Source organism: Anguilla anguilla, chromosome 11 (genome assembly GCF_013347855.1).
Source record: "Anguilla anguilla isolate fAngAng1 chromosome 11, fAngAng1.pri, whole genome shotgun sequence".
NCBI lineage: Eukaryota > Metazoa > Chordata > Actinopteri > Anguilliformes > Anguillidae > Anguilla > Anguilla anguilla.
In genome coordinates this window covers 12601989-12622977 of record NC_049211.1, presented here as the reverse complement: position 1 = coordinate 12622977, position 20989 = coordinate 12601989, and the positions used below count along the sequence as shown (strand labels likewise).

General features: G+C 39.5%; 1 long non-coding RNA gene across 2 annotated transcripts in view; it reads right to left on the bottom strand.

The window, feature by feature from the left end:
• Window positions 1-3282: 3282 nt before the first annotated feature.
• LOC118207217 overlaps window positions 3283-20989 on the bottom strand; it is a 53409-nt gene continuing 35702 nt past the window's right edge. The window contains exons 2-3 of one of the 2 annotated variants that reach the window (XR_004761336.1): window positions 4974-5105; window positions 3283-4299 (exon numbers count right to left, since the gene is read on the bottom strand). This is a non-coding gene — a long non-coding RNA (uncharacterized LOC118207217). The remainder of the gene's footprint in view (window positions 4300-4973; window positions 5106-20989) is intronic. The other variant, XR_004761335.1, reaches the window with a different exon arrangement.

The window sequence follows — 20989 nt, the reverse complement described above, 5'->3', positions numbered from 1 at the left end:
CAGTTCAATGAGCCAAAAAATGAATAAGAGGATAACTGGGGAAACATATTCCTTCTCTAATTGAGTTGTTAGCTGACTGGAGCAGACGCACAAAGTCACTTTAGATTTATCATAGATATAGTACCTCCCGAGGTTAAAATGTGTCATTAATACCCCCACCCACCAATTTTATTATTATTAACATGAAGCTTTTTGTTACCCATCTTTGGCCACCATGATATCTCATTATAAATTAATGAAGTATAGTCAGGACTTCACAGAGATCCGTCTGTTTCTGACACAAGTTCCTGTCTTTTTATTTTTTGTTTTGTTTTGGCCTTTATTTTTATTTGTGTTGGCAGAGCAATTGTGGCAGACAGTTCCTGGTATTCAATTGGCACTCACACTTTGACAGATAGAAACCTCAGCTAATAATACAAGCTTATTTCTTAAGGCAGCCAAGCACTTTTTTCCCCTCCAGGATATACTAACCTTACAGCCAAACTCATGCATGTTGAGTGTGCAGGGGAACGTTCTGCATAACTTGGCTATTTACATGTATGATGTAGCCTTTCGATTGTAATGTAATTAAATAGTGCGTAGAGATAACGTATCCACAGCCTTTTTCAACAATGTTTGTATGGCTGGATCGTCCTGGACAATTCAAAGACATATCAACTCAGTGCGCACTTCACTGTGATAGAGTAAATTTAATTATAGACACATAACTTAGCACAAAATGTTACCTTATAGTTTCAAAGGTAAAAAAAAAAAAAAGTATAGAAGCAATGTAGTTGTAGTTCTCTTAGCCCCAATCACCTTAATGGATGTCTTAAAATGCTGTGAGCTGGTTAATGTTTTCTGATGTTTATGTGGTTTTGGCTACATAACGAAATGGCGTAATGTGCAATTCAATTATGGGATGTGTAAGCTAGTGTTATTAATGATTACATGTCAATGTAATGGTCCATCTTCGTAGGGAGAAAACCTCAGAGCCATGCGAAATGCGAACATGAAATAACCTCATTCACATTAAATAAATCTTTATTTCAAACAGATTTTATTCTATTCGATTTTTTATTTTATTTATCTATTTATATTTTTTGAAGTACTGGATAATTGGGGATTCTTTCTGTCCATAGATAACATTGTAGAACATGAGAACATGTGAGAAAAAGGGAAACAACACATATTTAAGGTGCCACAGAGAGAAAAACAAATACAATAAGAACAGCAAAAATTATTACAGTACTGTTCCTGTTAGAAGTCTTTAAAGTTTCATGCAGTTTCAGAACCATGGACAGTGACCATGTAAGAGTCATATTTTCTGAGCAAATTTGGAGGGTTCTACAAGAGAGATGCACAGCATTAGAATTTAGAATTCACGTGAGGTAAACAAATAAATAAACAAAAAAATTCACCAATAAAAAGGCTCCAAGGCCCACAGATTCCACAAGATTTCCAGTCTGTTGTGAAAGCTAATTATAATAATTTTGTGATGACCAGAGCGCTTTTATTTTAAATAATATTGCAAAAACATTTCAGAATGTTACAGTCATGAAATCATGTAATGCTACACATGATTATGTGCCTGCTGAAGAATAATTTATAGCAAAATGATTTTTTATAATAAGACATAAATAGGTTAATTAAAATTAAATGTACTAAGCCATATCAATCTATGATGAGTGCTGTACACTACAGCTTGGAATAAGGTTACTATGGCAACAATGTTAGCTTTAATAAACATAGCTAATTTCTGGGACTGTTGAGTGTTTTTACCCAACCTGCTAATGCAACCTTTACAAACACAAAACAAAATTGCATTTCCTACCAAACACCGCTTTCAATAATACCAGTTGAAATCATCAATTTCAACTTGTGAGAATAACCAATACTTTCTCTTCACAGTAAAAGGAAAAAGAACTTAAATCAAAGATGAGCACTCACAGTATAAATTCAAGTCATCAGTACGGTGGAAAGAATTATCAGCTGGGATGTTCTTTTCTTTTCTCACAGAAAACCTACGGGCTAAAACTGAAAGAACCTGCTAGCCCCAAGGGCTTGCAAGGAAACTGCAGGACTTATGTTTCAGCGCAAGCTTCTTAGAAGATCACTGAATCCTTTCACACAGCTGGGGCTGTCAGCGTGCTTGCCTGACCCTCCCCCCCAGTAGCCCTCAAACCCAAGAGCATTGGGGGGGGGGGGGGGGGTCCCTTATTTTTTTTATAATATTTGTGAAGTAGTTTTCTTGTTTTTTTTTTCCTTGGATAAACCTTCCAGCATCAAAGCAGGCAAGATGAAAAACCTTGCGATAAAAAAAGATGGTATTAAGACAGCAGAGATGCAGAGTTTTTCGCACCTTTTTTGAAGTCTACTGTATATCTCCAGCCGGTGAACCGCACTGGGCCTGTCATGACTACAAAACAGTGGCATTCCCAACGGGGTGTGTGGGCTTGCTGTGGGGAGAAACGGATGCAATATTAAAAATGAAACATTATGCGCTTTGAAATTGCAGCAGGAAAAATGTCCAGGAAAACTTTTTAATCGCACCATGTTCTCGCCAAGACGCAAAAGCCTCCTCTCTGACATTTAATCATACTGAACAGAGAGCAGGCCACAGCTATGGAGAAAACCAACTGCCCTCCCCAAGAGGTACGACATTAATGCGGGTGAAAACGGAAATGCTAGCGAGTTACGGAGGATACTATCTATATATATATATTTAAAATCTCTTGCATATTCCTGGCAGGGTTTGTGTATTCAGTGTTCTCCTATGCTCAGCACTTCTCCCCACAATGCACCCCCAAGACTAACGCATGACTTGTTTCATGCCTCAGCAGTTGGGGTAAAATTTAAAACGCTGCTATTTCCTTCACTTTTCAACCGGATCGCGTGCTACTAATTAGCAGCAATTTAGCCCTCAGTGTGCTGCAGATGTATTAACTGCTAAGACAAACTGTGAGATTAAGTGAATAGATGGAGCAGATTAATTTCCCCTTTCAGACACTGTCAAAGGATTAACCTCATCAGCATGAAGGTGAGCATTGACTTGATAATACTGCCGTTTCAGAAGACACAGGTTTTGTTCCACTGTCAAATTCATCTATCTGAAGTGCTTTGAAATTTAATTTCCACTGGAGTCATTCTTCCAGATCATGATCATGACATACAGTACCGTTGATGTGTTATTTCAGTAAACACGCTGCATTAAAATTCCCGCTCACGGAAAAGCTGTTATGGTGTTCGGCATAATGCACCCAGCAGCCATTTAAAAATTCAATTATCATTATTGCTTCGGGAAGAATTCACGGTCACAAACATGTGAAAATATAATAATTTTCATGCTCTTAAAAGTGAATATGTTCACACATATTTATTGTGTTGCCATTCATGACTTCTCAAAAAATCTATTAGGTGTAGCTATGGCTTATTGTCTTTGCATGTTCTATAAATAGGCCATGATCATTTTTTATCAATATTTTTAGTGGTAGGATTCCCAATGTCAAAGTCAAGGTAAATATGTTGTCATTACGAGTCCATTGCACAGATTCCCATTAGAGGACTGGAAACGCATGCAAGTGGTGCCTTGAACAATGATAAATATGCAACAGAGCATAAAAAGTAGCTGGATTGCAAAAAGGCTTTCAAACAGCAATCAGACAGTAGGTTGAGGAAACAACTAGCAAGAAAAATAAATGCACATGATGTCTATTTGAAATAGTTCTAAACAGTTTCTTGCACAATTTTCTACAAAGCTTGGTGGCTCACAAGATCGATGAAATGCTAGAACAAAATTAGCCATTACATTGCTCACTTAAACTACTATGATGATTATTGAACAGCAAGAATACTTGTTGATTCAAATAAATTGATATATTTTAAAATAATTAAATAATAAAACAAGCTGTTGTTGCTTTTGTAAAAAATGACAATGCCTACACCCTCTCAAATTTCATAATACATTTAAGTCAGATGATCTTCATCAGATCATTAGTCCAGTGTTTACACATTAATTAGCTTGCATGTGATACACAGAATGCTTTCCATTCAATAAACACAATAAGGAAAATCATAGCTCAAGTTATGAAGAATATTAAATAAAGAACAATAATTAATGCTCGTCAAATTCTGCAGTAGCAATATGATGGAAATGGGCATGAATCAAGTCCATGGTATCTATGAACAAGAGGGCACATTTGGCAGTTAGATCCTTTCCATAAAAGATTTTTATGTTCTTGTCTAATCAGTATTCATCAATGTTGATTAGGAGATTGTGTGAAGAGTACTGTGGCAGAGTAGCTAGTTCCCTTGACGACCCTGTGAAGATGAAAAATAAATATGTTTTTAAAAGGAGCCACTCCAAATCACTTAAACAGCGGACATCTTAAAACCACTGCCAGCCTTGCAGGAAATAGCCCATGAAGGTTTTGCAAGCGTGACCAACATTGTTTTGCGCTATTAAAAAAAGAGAAACACGTACGAGCCCCTGGAGTTTTTATGAAACATTACCTCCTCCAGTGATCTTAGCTACACTATAAATAGGCCCTTAATTTGCCCCAGTTCCCGAATCCCCACTGCCATTGTTCAATAGAACGGGCACATGCTTGAATTTGTGGCACAGATGCAAAAGTAATTGTAAGTGAGAACATTTGTACAGCCTACAATGCATCTTTGATTATGGGTTACCTGTGAGGCCACTTAGGACAGGAAATGCAATTTGTCAGGAAAGAAAAAAAAAAAGTCAACTGGATTAAAGAGTGCAAGTCGCGCCCTCCCCCAGGTTCTGTCAGAAATATCAGTGAGAACATTGTGTCCCATCACTGCTGTCCCGGGTGGAGTAGGGGGTGTAAGGGGGTAAAACAAAGGAACTATGGCTCAAAAGCTGCAAAATACCAGCCCTAATTCCACATGCATACCTTCGCCCCACGGAAGTTTATTGGCAGAGGCTGAGGAGGTTGGGGGAGGGGGGATTGTGCGGCTGGTACTCTCACCTTCAGGGCCGCCACAGGTTTCCAGCTGAACAGTCAGACTGATTTCCCATGATGCCTGGTACACAGGAGCAGAGATCACGGCACAGAGAGCGGCTTACTTGGTGAGCAGGGCAGGGACTGTCAAACTTCCTGCTTCAGTCAATGAGAAGAGGGGATGGTGCGGGGGTGGGGGTGGAGACAGTTGCAGGGATATTAGTATGTTTCACGTGACTGGAATATATGTCAATTTTCAAGTAAATGCACACCTTTCTTAGTTAGAGAAGTCATATAATCACAATTGTGCCAGCAATAATACTAATAATATTGTAACCAGTAACTTAAGGCATATTTATAAATATAAATAAGGCAATTTCCTGAGATGCTATTGAAAGAAATACTGTTGTTTTAAGTAGCATAATGCATGGAACGTCCTTTATTGCTACTGAAGAACATAGCTACAAACATGGCTATCTTAGAAATGTTATCATAACTAATTATGAGTAATTAATGGTGACTGCATATAAGCTAGCTTAGCCCTTGCAATACTGGACTGACAGCTTCCTTGTTCATAGCTGGAGACAGCGACCGTGCTAACCCTGTAGCAGAGCATGCGCCTTTAGAATGAGCGAGAATATTCAAAATTGAAATTAATTATCAGCACTTGAGAGGAAAAAGTTCAACTGGGGAAAACAAACTGAAGTAACTGAAATTTAAGTCAACAACTGCTGTGAAATACCACTGATCACATTTTTGCACTGATTTAATCTGCATCAGATCTCAATATTGAAGACATTTTCAGAACACATACAAGTGCTGTTCAGAGCATCATTGCACCCTTATTGTGATATTGAGAAAGTTAGATCAAATGTGTGTTTGTTGTACCACAACAGATTTAAAATGACCAAATAATGATCAGTGCATGCTCCAAAAATGATCTTATAATGAGCTGACTGTGCAGACCATGAATAATTTCAAGGCTCAAGCACATTGTTACCTAACTTGATGAATTACCCTTTTTCTTCAATACCAACAGGCTATATCAAATAAAATTTGTGCATATGTCAAGCTTTGGAAATAAATTTCTCTCAAATGTCCACAAAATAGCCCCTGAATACCTTAATACTTTGTGTACACAAAGAACAACGATGAATGAAGACACAAGCATGTCGAGGCCTGGCCACCCAGTGGCCCTTAATTGGCAGGCTTCAACTACAAAATAAAATGGAGGAGCACTGCAGTGTGCATGTCTCAGACAGGGGAAGTGAAGTGCATGCAGGAAGCCTGCTTTGTTTGCAGTACAGAACACGTAGCATTATTCAAGCCAGATCATTATTCTGCTAAGACCTTTAGAACATGGACACATGCAGAATAACAAACCTGGACCAAATGTGACTTTCCAGCGCCCTTTGATATATTTTTAGTGAGTGGCAAGAATAGACATTCCCCAGGCAAACTGATTTCCGTAGGCACACAATTTTTTTTTTCACTGTTTCTTTAATTTTAATGCTTCCCAATTCTTTCCAACCCCACCCATTTAATTAATACACCTGTCGCACCCAGACATTCCCATAGATGAGTGGCAGAAGGCTCTGAACTAAAAAGGTAACTGTATGATTCACTCATCAGTTTTGCCGGGTAGTTTGTCGCCGTGGTTGATTGATGAGGCCAAGCCCTGGCCCCCCTGTCCATCATCACGCTGCTTGTGACCCACGAGGAGCGAGGCGTCAAAGACCTTCGTCAGTCATCGCCGCCAGCTCCCACATCGCACGGATCGTCAGCGGAGAGCACAGCAACGGCAGGAAAAAAAAAAAAAAAAAAGAGAAAAGCCTGGATATTTCCTTAGCATCACAGCTGGGAATTCCACGCGCGCACTAACCCCCAATGCCCAAAGACCCGTTGTAATCAGATGGCTATCGTTCAGTCCTGTTGACAGACACAGACACACAGCAAATACCCAAGGCGTTCACAGCCGTTGGTCCTCGTGTTGGTTTTTAGTTGAAACTGCTGTCAGCAGTGGCTGCAAATGCAGTTTCTGAGGAGGATCTTCTGCTAGGCACACAAGGGGGATCGTAGGCTGTCAGACTGTTCTTGAAATACAGCCATAAAACAATCCAATCGGCCAATGCAGTCTAATGCATTCAAAGTAAATTCATATCCAAAACGTACTTCCTCTACACAAACACACACAGCACAAATATGAATGTGTCAAGGATATGTAAAGGTAACATTTAATGCTGTTCTGATAAAATATGTGGATCTATTACAATAAAGTATGATAACTGATCACACCTTTAACCATAATAAAGGGGCTTTTCAAGAGATATCTTGAGAAACTCCAAAATATTACATTATTCACAGTACTATACGGGTTATGCATGAAAAAGATGTATTACGAGGGGTCCCAAAAAAAAAACCTTTTTTGATTTTGTAATGAATCAAATATGACTGCATAGCTTAAACCCAAGTTAACATGACGTTGCAACATTTTTTAACCCCGCCAAATAAAAGGGAGTAAAGTTACTGACCAATGAATAAATTGGCTGTTGGTCCACCAGCCTCCACCCCCCTCCTTCCACTCCCCTGCAGAGACCCATAGAGACTTTACCTTGTCTCCACCTCATACTGGGGAAATAATGTGTATTCCCTGGGCAAGCACTGTTATTTTATCCTCAAGCTGCGCTACACTTGTGAAAATGTAAGACCCGGTTACTTTAGCAATATTTTCTTTCCGCATTCTTATCATTTAAAAAATGTTTGTAGGTTACCGTCCCTCACCTGCATCTGCTTACAGCTCGAGCTTATCCTGATATTAAATCTACAAGCTATTATTTTGGGCGACTGTATAACTGTTTTACTCACTCACTCATTACTTTCTGTTCGGTGCACTTTTCGAGATAAGAAAGTAGAAGCCTATTGTCAGGGCAGACAAATCTTCAAAGAGTTTGTCCAAACTTTTCCCTGTATGTAACCTGCCAGGACTATTTTTAAGAAACCATGAAACACACACATCAGAAAGAATAAGTGTGCTGAACAATATTCCAAAATGTTGTATACTCTAAACTCTTCTAGCCACGGGCAAATCTTCCAAGAGTACTAACATGAAAACATAGAAAATACAAAAGGTTGATAATAATAACAATGATAATGATAATAATTAGACAACTTGGGTCTAAAATGGTAGCACATTTCTACATCATCAGCCAATGGCTGACATCAGTGCTTCATAGTAGCTGCTTAGCCATGCTTTAGCCTCATTTCCAGCCACTATCCCGCTGCTTTGCAAGTGGACAGCAAACACCCACCCACTTGGTGAGCGGGAGAGTCTACATACCCATCTCTGAAGCTCACGCCTCTCTGTCTTCCTTTCCCCTCTCCAGCATTATTAAACGTCTGACACCCCTTTGCTCTTAGGACTTCTGCCACGCTGCTACTATGTTGTCTATTTAGAAGTGTGCTTGAAATATTGAGTGTGGGGACGGACAAGGGGAGAGAATGAAGTTCTGATGAATGGAGCCCTTTCCACGTCTAAGTGCACAGCTAATGAGCCCGTTTGACAAATGTCGCTCAGGTTGCCTAGCAACCCCAAACCGCATACACAAGCTTGGAAGACATCGAGGACAGCATCCTGGGGAACTGAACATTAAGACAGTATTGATCCTCATTACCTGGAGGCCCTGAGGTCATTTTGGCCAAAGAAAAAAAAAAGCCCAGTGAGGAAGGGACGAAAAACTCCTGATAACTTCTGTATAAATTAATCTGGATTATTTTTGTAAGATTAGTACAACATTAAAAGATAGCCAAAGGCTCCTGGACCCGAAATGACAGAGATTATATGTTTGCTTAAAACAGCATCATTTGAAAATAGTTGTACTGAATGAAGTATATCATAGAGGGCGGCTCAGTACTGTACATTTTGACATCTTGCATGGTAAAAAAGAAAGCAAATCACATTAAACAAAAAATAGAGAAAGGGGGTAGTGCTATCTAACTAAATACAGTAGAACCTCAAAAATACAAATCTCAGAATTAATGAGTGCCAAATAGGGTATGAACCTAGAGGCAGAATAAGCAATTAGGCCTTTTCAAGCTCTTTATTACACAATGCATACCTTATCTTTGTTATTACCATTACCACTGATTCACAAAGTAAGCATTAAACAGAAACAAATTTCATTGATAAAAAAAAACCGGAAACTGACACCACACCCAAATCTTCTATACCTGCACGGATATCTAAAACCAGCCAGTGGGGAGCACATTTCGGAGGGAGAGCTGCAATGAAACCAAAATAATGGCACCTTCTTGTGTGAAATAACGCATTACATTACGATCACTTGGCAGACACTCTTAGCCAGAATGAAATGCAGCGGTGGAGAAAATTTAGCACGTTGCTCGACACATTGACAGATGCATCAATTAGTTAACTCTGCTAAAAGCCGTTCATGTCGCGCTAGGTGGGCAGAATGAGCGCGCTTGTCGGCGGACCACAGTTTCCCTTTCATCGCTCCTGAACTGATGCCATGTCTTTTATGATATGGCTAGATTCATCCCTAGCTTGCTTTGAGCCCACAGTCAGGGCCGATCAATCTGTCTAGCGCTTTCTGGGTGAATAGTTTTTAGTTCATCTGCGGTCAACGCAGATACAGTATATGCTTTATAGTATTCAAACTTAGTTTCAGTGTTCTCATTTGAAAGAACACAAGAAGGCATTTTATTTATTGTTTTTATTTTTATTTTTATTTTGCAGTTGTCAGACCATTCATTATCATTGTACAGCATCTTTTGGAAAGCTGACATAGGGAAGAAAAATAATTGAAACACCAGTCTACACCCTACCAACAGAAGCCTGGAGACTCCAGTGATCTTACATATTTTGGAATCTGTATTTGGGAATTTCAGGAATGAATCCAAACCAAAAATAAGTTAACAAAAAATATTATGCATGCCAATGTGTTCAAGGAGAATTGTTCAGAACTAATGCTGTAGTATAAGTATATATTGCAGTGCCCAAAAATGGACAGCAGAAGTCCTAATTCCAACTTGTATTTTGTCATTTTGGATTCGATTGTCCAGATCCATGCCCCGATGCCCCCATCCAATCTCAGCACAGAGTTGAATATTTTCAGAAAAACTCCCATGAGCTAAAGCTCTGGTTTCTCCTCCGATTGGTGTAGAGACATTTGTCTTTTTCGTGACAATTCAGTAATTCACATCAGAGAACCTCAACGTATTGAGTTTGTTCAAACTTGTTTTAGTATCAAATTTGTTCAAACTTAGTTTATTCTCTTGTTTGCTCTCTCTCTCTCTCCCTCCCCCTCCCTCTCCCTCTCTCCATCTCCCCCACCATCTCTCTCGCTCCCAAAGATGGCCTCACAGTAACGAAAATGTACAGGCTGGCTGATATTTGCAGAGATCAGTGGTCATTAGCCAAGGCTTTGGCTTGTCAGATGATAATCTATTCTAATCTGAGAAGAAGAGTTTTGCGTGTCTTGTGTTGTCTTAGCCTTGGTAACGGCCGCTGGCCTGGTGCTACAGTGATGAGCTTTGCATGTATTCTTCACTCCATGACAACACAAGCCCACGTTAGAAAGAAGAAATTCAGGCCAAGTACCCTTTATCCTCAACACACAGATAAAAAAAGATACTTCCTGTGTATCTGTGAGCGTTGTCTGGCTTGAGACAAGACAAACTGTACATACAGTTCTTCTGTCCCAAGTTCCTTAAGTGAAAGGTGATCGGGCCAGCCGATAGTAATTCTAATTCACAAAATTCTGGCAACAGATCAACATTGGCCAGCTTACCACACACAAAATACTCTTTTCGCCTGGGTGTTCCCTCAGGGAGCCCCAGCGGGATGTAAATGGAAGATATGTTAGGCCCAAAGGGGGGCGGGAGGGAGGGAGAAGATCTTCTTTGCCTCCTAAATGAAAGGGTGAGGAGACTCATATTCAAGACACAGAAATGATTTATGATTACTGCTATTCTTCCCCCACAAATATATGATTAGGTATGCATGCGCATGCTATGAATAGTGATAAGCTTGATGAGTGTCTAACAGCTTTTTATCAAGTACTGGTACTGTACAGGACTAATTGATCAGTAATTAACCACTAACAAGTTCTTAATTACATGCCATACACGTGGCCACTTTAAACAATGGGACAATATCATTGTTATGTATACTTGTAGTGCACCCTGAAAATAATTGTTGTAAATTACCTTTGTAATGAGATGGTGAATCAATTATAAAATGGTTATAACGACACTAAACACTCCTTTGACAGCTTGAAATGTATCTACATAAAATCAAATAAATAAATAAATTTAAAAAATATAAATGGCACTTAAAATTGCAGCAATAATTTAAACTATTTAACAATAGAAGTCATTTTAAAATTAATCGGCGCTAACATCTGAACTGCTTAAACAGGGGGTTGCACTTATTCCTTGAGAGATAAAAGCTGTACTGTTTTTTCCATTTGTGCCATTTGCACCTCAAAATCAGCTACTAATTCACACCCCAAAACCCAGCTGAGGTAAGTTCACCGTGTAACCATCATTAAATAATGGGTTTCATGATTGCACAGTTTCCTAGAAACTACGACAACCCATGTTATTTCCCACAATGTACAATATGCAACGGACATTTTTGAAATGTCTAAATAATGGAAATGGAGCATCTACCTGTACACAGAGCCTGGCACTCTGGAAGGAGACAAACATTTTTTTTTTTTTTTTTTTGAGGTGGGAGAGTGCCGTGCTTTGCCTTTTGATGAGCAAAGTTTGCATCAGGCTGCGGAATAGGTCAGAAGCTGACACCCTGGCGTGTGCAGACGGTGTTAGCGATGAAATGCCAAGAGTGTTTTATTATGAATAACATTTTCCTCTTCCCTCTTCAAAGTGAATCCGACCCAAATTATTCCCTGTGATGCCCAGAATTTCTGCCTGTTAGGCGATCAGCTGCAGATCTGTGCAATGAGAAACCCTGTTTTGAACTTCAATACGCACAGGGTCTCCAGTCTGGGAGACGGATCTTGAGAACACCACACACCCATAAGACAGACTGGAACTAAATGGTCAATTTCAAAGTCAAGGAGAACGGATGTGTGTATTTGAGTGGGCTGCCGGGTATAGCAGGGGCTAATAGCACCACAGAATTCATAATTGCTACTTTGTGTAGTCCTTAATGTGATTAATGATACAACCACCCAATTAATTAACATGGGTAAAAACTCAACTTTAACTGTACTCTAAAAAGTCTCTCTGGAGGGATGGCGTGAGAGTGCAACTTCTTGTTGTGGTATTCACATTAAAACAGCATTGTGGCTCTAGGGATCCATCTCTAACAGGGTATTCAATCACAAGCAGAAGCTTCATGAAGCCAATCAGCTCAATATTAAAAAAAACATGCATTCGCAAATTAAATACAAATAAATCATCTCCATTTTCTGCATTAAAACAGCACAGTGATAAGGCAAGTCATGCAAATTTGTGCTTTTAAGAAATATTAATTTCATTTTGGGTAAATTTCAAACTAAAGAAAGTGTCAGTGCAGTAGTTCCTTTAGCCAGTGTAAAGAATGTACATCTGATTTATTTCTTTCCTCCCCATACAAAGCCTTTGACTGACCAGCATTTTTTTTAACGTGATACCTGATTTTCCCACCCCTTGATTGACTAGGCTGCCAAAATCCCATAATGCACCTCTGGCCAACAATCAGGAAACGATGTGGCAAAAGTCTATAAATAGCATTTGGTTTGTGAAGGTCGATTTAAAATTATACTCTCTATTCACTGGAGTAAGCCAAAAAGCACAGAGACGCCTACAGTCATTCAATAAAAAAAACTTTACCCAGAGGAAGGTTAATTTTGTTTGCTTTGTTGACATGCACAAAGCTTCCTTAAGTTAACCTCATTAGAATCAATGATTTAGCGTGTGGTCTCAAACAGCTGTTTTCGCCAAAAATGATTTCTTTAATTTTCTTCATAAAAGGGTTGTTATTTAATTAGGTCTAATCTGTTAATTAGCTTAATTTGTTTGCTGCTAATCAAAATTAAAGTTAAATGTTAACGATTTATAAACAAGTACAGTTGAGCCTACCGTGAGTGATAATATTTTCTGAACAACCCAACTAAGACAGTGACAGGTGGTGTGAATCCCAGTGAATAATAACAACAACAAACACCAATAATAATAACAATCATTATTATTATTTTAATTATTTAATTTTATTTTTGGAATCTCCAATCCCCACCTGAATTTCCAAAGTACAATTTGTGAACGATGTACAAGTGTGCTCATATACTGCACATCCCTGCTGCTGGCTGGGGGGGGGGGGGGGGGGGGGGGGGGGGACAGCTCGTGGTTCTCCTCTGAAGCAAACGTTGCCAGCCAGCTGGTTCTTTTCAAACCGCAGCCACAAGCACATCCACAGCACCAGCGGAGGAGACCCAGTCATACATGCGAGAGAGTCACACAGAGCAAGCCACAGGCACCCGAACTGACAACAGGGGTCCCTCAAGCAATAAACACTGCTATCCCCACCGACTGAATCCATCCCATATGTCTTATGGGAAATCCAAGCCAAGTGTGTGCCACCCCTGCAAGGCTGCAGGCCACAGTCAGCACTGGCACGGGTTGGATTCGATCCAAGACCATGGTGTTCACTCATGAGTGAAATTATAATAATGTGTGTACATTTTTCCAGGACCCTCAAGTCGTATGAAATTACTATTTGAAAGATGAAAGATAAATACAGATTACCCACGCAAGCATGCACTCACGTCAAATAAATCTTTACAATTGTGTTAAAATTCTAAATTTCCCAAAAAGAACAATGCATACATTTCAGATTATACTATGCAACTGTACTTTCCCCTTCAGTAAACCATAGCTCATGATAAATTCAGGAACTTATACCATTTTAAAGGGAAGAAATGTAATGTGAAGTATTATAAAAATGTTAAATATTATAATCAGTGATGTCTTTACACTGGCATGATATTGTGAGGGTATATATTCACATCCAATATGGTTACGAAATTGTATGTAGAAATTTATGACAAAGCAGAAAGGTTAGCAAGTCCCTTTTAAATATTTGATACATTTATATTTCCAAACCCTGAAATCCCATTTCTTTCAGGACAACCTCTGAAAATCAGAAAAGGTTTTGTCAAATTTTGAAACCTCTTGTGCGATGCAAATGCTTATTGCTCACATTTACATTCAAGGTTAAGGCTCAATATTGGTGGAAAAAATGTGAAATTTGTTTACAAAAAGAATGCCAGTCCATGTTAACAAGAGAAAATAAACAGAGTGGGTTTACAGGATTGCATAGTATCTGTGTGACCTCTGCAATGCAGATTACATTACAGAAGTGCATTACCATTGCACCAAGACTCAGACAGAAACATAGATACAATAATTTGTGTGTGTGTGTGTGTGTGTGTGCGTGTGTGCATGAGTGTGCATGTGCATGGGTGCATTTTAACAGACTAAAAAACTAAATATCAGAACAATGCTATTATATTGCATCACTATATTACATGCTGTTTGGTATACAGGTATAGCAAACATGGTCTGTTATCATCACCCTTAATAACCAATATATTTTATTAAAAAAAATAAATGAAGTACAGTAAGAATCCTAGTCTACAAAAAAATCAGTTTTTGTTGAAAATAATCAAAATTAAGTATCATCTCCTGAAAGGTACATTCATGGCATTACAATGCAAAATTCATGAAATTGGATCATTTCAGCTAGTCTAAATATTGAGGTTTTAATTTTTATTTTATTTTGCCACTAACATTTGTTGTATTCATTTTGTTACTAAACTGACTGAAAGTCAGTGAAGAAAAACAACATTCAGTGCAGCCCATAAGTATTTGAACAGTGACAACACTTGTTGTTTTGGTTCTGTACTCCAGCACACTTGTAATAAAAAGATGCATAGGAGGTTGAAGTGCTGACTATCAGCTTTAATTTGAGGGTTTGACATGCATGTTGGGTGCACTGGAATAGGAATCACAGCCCTTCTATTCGGTGTTCCGGACTTTTTCTATTAGGAGGTACCATGGCAAACTATCAAGGGCTCAGCCATCTCACTAAGGGAAACAAATGATCACATTAATAGCTGGGAGATGGAAGGGAACTAGGACAGGCTGAACTGGGGCCTAAGAACCCACAGCTGATTGGAGGTGTTTAATAAAAGAGCTCATCTTGCTCTGGATACCGTTTAGCCATTCTCCTGTTCTGCACTGATTGATGTTGGTCTCTTACCATCTGTGGATGTTTGCCACACCTGAGCTGGTACCCAGATAGAGCAGTGAGGGCCATACCCACGTCTGGCATTTCAGCTACTTCCATTCCAGAAGGCCAAATGCTTATTTTTCAAAGAGAGGCAGAGAAAACTCAGAGATATATTTGGATTTTTTGGAAGTTGGGTGCCACCCCCACCCCCCACCCGCCCGCAAAACACACAAGCCATGGAGGCGACAACTCGCTGGCTACAACAGGTGGCCACGTCAGCACCATGGGACAGTGACCACCTGCCAAAACAGCACCACCACAACAAAGAGTACACAGACAGACCGTGGGGCTCCTTATTCACATGGTCCCGCATTGATTTGGGGGAGCAGTGAAGACAGGAGCAGTTTGGGCTAGCCCTGGTGGCCTTAAAAACGGCACCCAGACTCACTCAGCAGACCAGGCTGGGGAAAAGCACCCTCCATACGGCTCTGCTTTTACAGACTGGAAGCACGGGGTCACCAGAAACCCCGAGACTACCTTCTGGACCCTCCAGCACAGAAACACTGAATCCTGCACCAGAGCCCAAAGACTTCCTTTAATTTCACTTTCCCTCCCAGCACTAGCACCCTACATTAAATAAAATGTGCACTTGAACTTCAGCTCTGCCCTAGGTGCTGTGTGTTTGCCCCGCACGGCTTTTCCCCACTGCACAAGAAAAACAAACAAACAAACAAACAAACACACACACACGCACTCGGACACACACACACACACACACACACACGTGTGAGCAGGCACACCTCTACAGAGGCACAGCACAGGCCTGGGTTCAGTACATATGTGTTCATCAAAATGATTTCAAACCGTTTGTGACAAAATAAAACTAACACTGCCATTTAATTGCGATTCAAAGTTAAGAACAAATGATAATTGAATCAAGGCGTTAAATTAACTGGAGTTACTTAAAGCATCCTTCTCACTTGACCAAGAACTTCCAAATACCCTGATACCCAGCATTGTAAAGTTCTTTTTTTTAAAAAAGCTTATGTAAGCACCTAAAGGATCCTTCCTTCAAAAACAGAAAGTTTACCAAGGAATGCTGTTTATTTTAAAAAAGCAATTTGGATACGATTTAAATGCATAATACCACTTGGGTGCATTCATTCCTCACTCTTAATTTGGTTAAGGTTTGGAATCCATGAAAGTAATTTATCCAGAGGTGCATGAAAGGCTCCATGAAGTCCCATAGAAACAGTTATTTTTCAAATGAACATTTTTTTTCATTAGCTAAGTTTGTACCCCCACAATAAAGCAATTGCATAATGCCCTGGATTTAGTCATCATTTGTCCTTGAATCTTACTAATAATGAAAAGCAAGTGATCACTTTTTTTATTCACAGGCATAGTTTGATGAGTTCAGTGATCACAAATATGAATGTGAAAAGAAAAAAAAAATCCACTTTGGGAAGAATTGCATGTAAATACATTTTCTAGTTTGTAGGGTAGCCAAAATATTGACATGAGTTGTAGCCTATGATCAATCTAAAACACATGTAATTTGTGGCCAAAAGAAACATATATGTTGAAATCTGTTTTTTTCCGCATTGGAAGCATATCTGAATATCAAATTGACAGCCTTAATTGGCCTCGCTGTAAATGTTTACCGACTAATAACCATGAAAATTGAGATATCCTAAGTTGAGTTCCTTTTCCAGTTGTTGTAATTTGAGATTCATGTAAGGTGAGATCATGACTGCACCCATGCACACAGACACACACAATCCCCGGAGTCCATTTTCATCTCTATTTTTGTAGGAACATGGGCACTACGAAGACATTTTGAGAGGATATCATGCTGAGGTAAGCAGTGGCTGACAGGCGCAATAACATCTCTGGACATGATTGCCATCATTGGTCGTAAAATATTACTGAGTCAAGAGCTTCTCTCCATGTGGAGCACAAGTGTGTTCAAACTGGTCACTTCATTCTAAATATCCCGTCAAATTCAATTATTTTTCTCAAAGCTCCAAAACATTATAGTGTAGATTATACCGTGTGTGGTGGTGGTGGTGGTGGTGGTAGTGGTGGTAGGAGTAGTAGCAGCAGTAGCAGTAGTACTAGTAATAGTAGTAGTAGCTGTAGTCATAGCAGCAGCAGAGGCAAATGCCAAACATGGAGTGTTTCTGTATGGGGACAGGAGCCCTCACAGACTGAAACCTAAATTCAATAAATGTTTGCTTTCAACTTTGACTAGATTCAATCAATGTTTGTACTTAACTTTGATTAAATGCTTGTGTCTTCACAAACAAAGTGTGGCAAGTTTATCTTAGAGAATGCTGCACTGTGTTTGTGAAGAAATAAACAAACATTTGCCTTTCCTCGAGTGTCCGCCTTTTTCTCTTGTTCAATTCGTTCAGTATCTGTTGAGAAGATGACTCATCAGAAGACGATGTTCATACCTGTAAAATGTTTAGGTTTAAAAATTTTTGAAATCTTTGTTTTGGAAGATCACTAGTTGCTAAAATTAACCAATGAATCTGTAAACCAATGAAGGAAAAAGGTTTCACTTTGTACTGGAGGCATAGCTAACACTAATACAGTCATGAAGATCACAAATGGTGAAATGGTGTATATTGATGGGGAACTCCTGACAAATTGTCAACCCAACTTGGGGGTTTGAAGGGGTGTGCGTATAACTTTTTGCATATTTTCACTTTAAACCTGCCGGTACTAAACTGGCTGTCTGACATGCGCACCCCCTCTGGATTTGCTAGAGGTTACAATAAGTGGTGTCCCCAAACAGTAAGCTGAGAATCTCAAGATCTCTCCAGAAATCACCACCTGCAATGAATAAGAATGAGCTGAAGCATGTAGAGGTAATACTACCACGTGAGTTGCAATCAAAGAACTGCAATGGGTTTCTCATGAGTGATCCTCATTTAAACACGACATAGCCTACTTGTTAATCACGAAAAATAATCATGTCATAGGTCAAGATTCAATAATGGTTTAAAGGGCAATGTGTAGCCTTACCCATTGCAAGACCAAACTTTAAAAAATTGCTCTGGAAAAAAGAAAATGCATCCTCTGGCACATTTTAGGCAATTTGTTATTGTTTTCAACTTCGTTGTATGTGCAGTATTACACTTGTGGCACGTCAGTCACAGAATCAGAGACCAAATCAAGATATTTGATTTTAACAATTCCCAGAGCATCCTTAAGAACTGTAAGGGTTTGGCATATACATCTAGTTAAATAAAAAAAATGCATTTTGAACTGTATTTCTTGAACTGTATGTGTGAAATCCTAGAGAAAAAATGGCTGCTTAAAACATAGCATTGTGAACATTTTGTCCTTGCCTGTAGGGCTTCACCTGTGGGGTCAACAGCTATTTGGTCTGACTCTCTACCCCCATTCTGCCTGCAGGAAATCTAACATGCTCCAAACACAAGCCCAGCATAAAGGCACTCTGTCGCTATGTTGTGGGATGTCTGGGGCGGGGGGGGGGGGGGGCAAAACATTGTGAACAAAAGTGACCAAAACTCATATTAGAAATCAGCAGTACCAAGTGAAATATCCAATTGAAATGCATCAGAGCCCATGTGAACAGTGACAGTGATAATGACAGCCAAGGGAGATCACTATGAGCAGTATGACGTGAGGGACGGGGGGGTGGGGGGGGGGGGGGGGGCGGGGTGGGGGCACAGTAATATTTCTGGAAACGTCCTGTCAAAGCTCAGGGGAAACGATCAGGAGGGCTCAAAAAAAGTAATTGGGCAGTGACTATATTCACCCACCATGAAGAGGTCGGGAGGGCGCTGCACCACCTCACAATGTGGAATTTCAGATGTATTCACTGCATTTGCTCCTCTCTACAAGCCCTCCAGTTGCCTATAGAAGCAAGTCAACTGAGCATTTCATGGAAAATTGTCGCAGCAACAGCAATTTAAAGCAGTTCCTGCCTTGTTCAATAGACTTTGATTTTCCTGCAGTGGAAAACGCAATCATGTTCTCAAAGGCAAAGCAGCCATTCGTGATTCTTGGCAACAGAAGAAGGAGAAGATCCAAATTAGTAACAAAAATCCGAAGTAATATATGTTTTTTATTATCTAGTAATACATTATCGGTTTACTCTATATTGTACTTGCATAGGTTCCAAGATGCCATAATTTTTCTATACTTTTCACTTTTTGAATGTAGTATTGACTGAAGCTTAACAAGCAATTCAGCTGTCAAAAAATTGCAGTTATTATTCAGAGTAGGTACGGTGACAGAAATGGAGGCATACAGACTTAACAGAAGACGTGCACCAAGCCCTGATCTTCTTCAAAAAAATAAACACAAAAACAAATCACAAAAAAGCCAAATCATTCCCCCACAATTCATATGTATCCGTGCCCACACGGCTCCGGATTAATTTTAATCGCTTGTGAGAAATTAAGCCTTCTTGCACCTGCACAGAAACGCCAGGGTTTAATGCATGCTGTATTCAATTTTGAATCAGGAATTTCAGTAAAATGTTAATTTCTTTTCTCTTCTTGCACATTATTTTCCATTAATCGCAACGGCAGCAAAACTAAATTATGTTAATGCTCTGTCAGGATCCAGGATAAAACAATTATTTAAACTTAAGAACAAATCACATTGTAATTACATTGAATCTGGTCCGTACAACACGAACCGGGAGTATTTTTAAAAAACCAGCTGAATAACAGACATGTCACACATACTGTAGTTCCATCAGTCCATTTACCATATACCATCACTCGTCACTCTGTTAGCTGCTCAGTATAATGCCTTCCTGACCTACCAAATACCTTGCTGCTATATATATATATATATATATATATATATATACAGTATATATATATTTGCATAATACCATTTACACAGTAAGTCCCGAGTGTTTCATATACTTCATATGGAGGATCTTCCCCTTCCAATCACCAGGTTAAAAATAATCCGTCATGATGCTGACTAAAAGCTGCCTAGACACGGAGGTGTTTCACTTGCTAAGATGATGTGGGTAGGCGTGAAGATATTCTGTCCCTGTGCACCTTTGAAGGAACATTTCATGCCTTTTAAGGAGGCCTTGGTTCCCCCTTCACATTTGCGTTTATTTTTTACTGAATTAAGAAGGGTGATAGAGGTGTGACTAACAGTTATTCATAGGCATTTTAATACAAACATGTTACATGTTAAACCTGAATACAGGACCGCTGCATTTGAATCCAGTCCTCCAATCACTTACCCTATCGGGACACCCAGCTATGGATACCGACTAACTGCACAGCCAAAAATCTCAAGTTACTGAAGCAGTTGCTTTTTGAGGCAGCAAGCAACCCACTGACACTGAAAAACAAATCAGGATTACTGCTGCCTGTGGTCTCATTGCTGCATGGGAATTTGCATTTCAAGTGTTTTTTCACTGTGCAAGGAAAACCAGATGCTTTCTTATCTGCAGAGTGCAGTCGAGACCCCGCTGCGATACTTCATGTGATTGGAGAGGTTAGTTAATTACTAGCTCACCGACGTGGGGGGGAGGCTAAAAAGTATTGGGACCCAGTGTATGATAGACTGTATCATGGAGACTAATAGGACGTTCCGATGGGCTTAGCCCCTTGCTGGCTACAATTAGTAAATGAGATATGGCTCTCCAGCCAGAGCGAGGAGAAATAATATTCTCTTCTCCAGCAGCGGACGAGGGAGATGAACATGGCAAGGACGTCAAGAAAAAGAGAAAAAGGTGCTTACTTCTCATGCAAATGTTTTTGTAAATGCTTCAAAG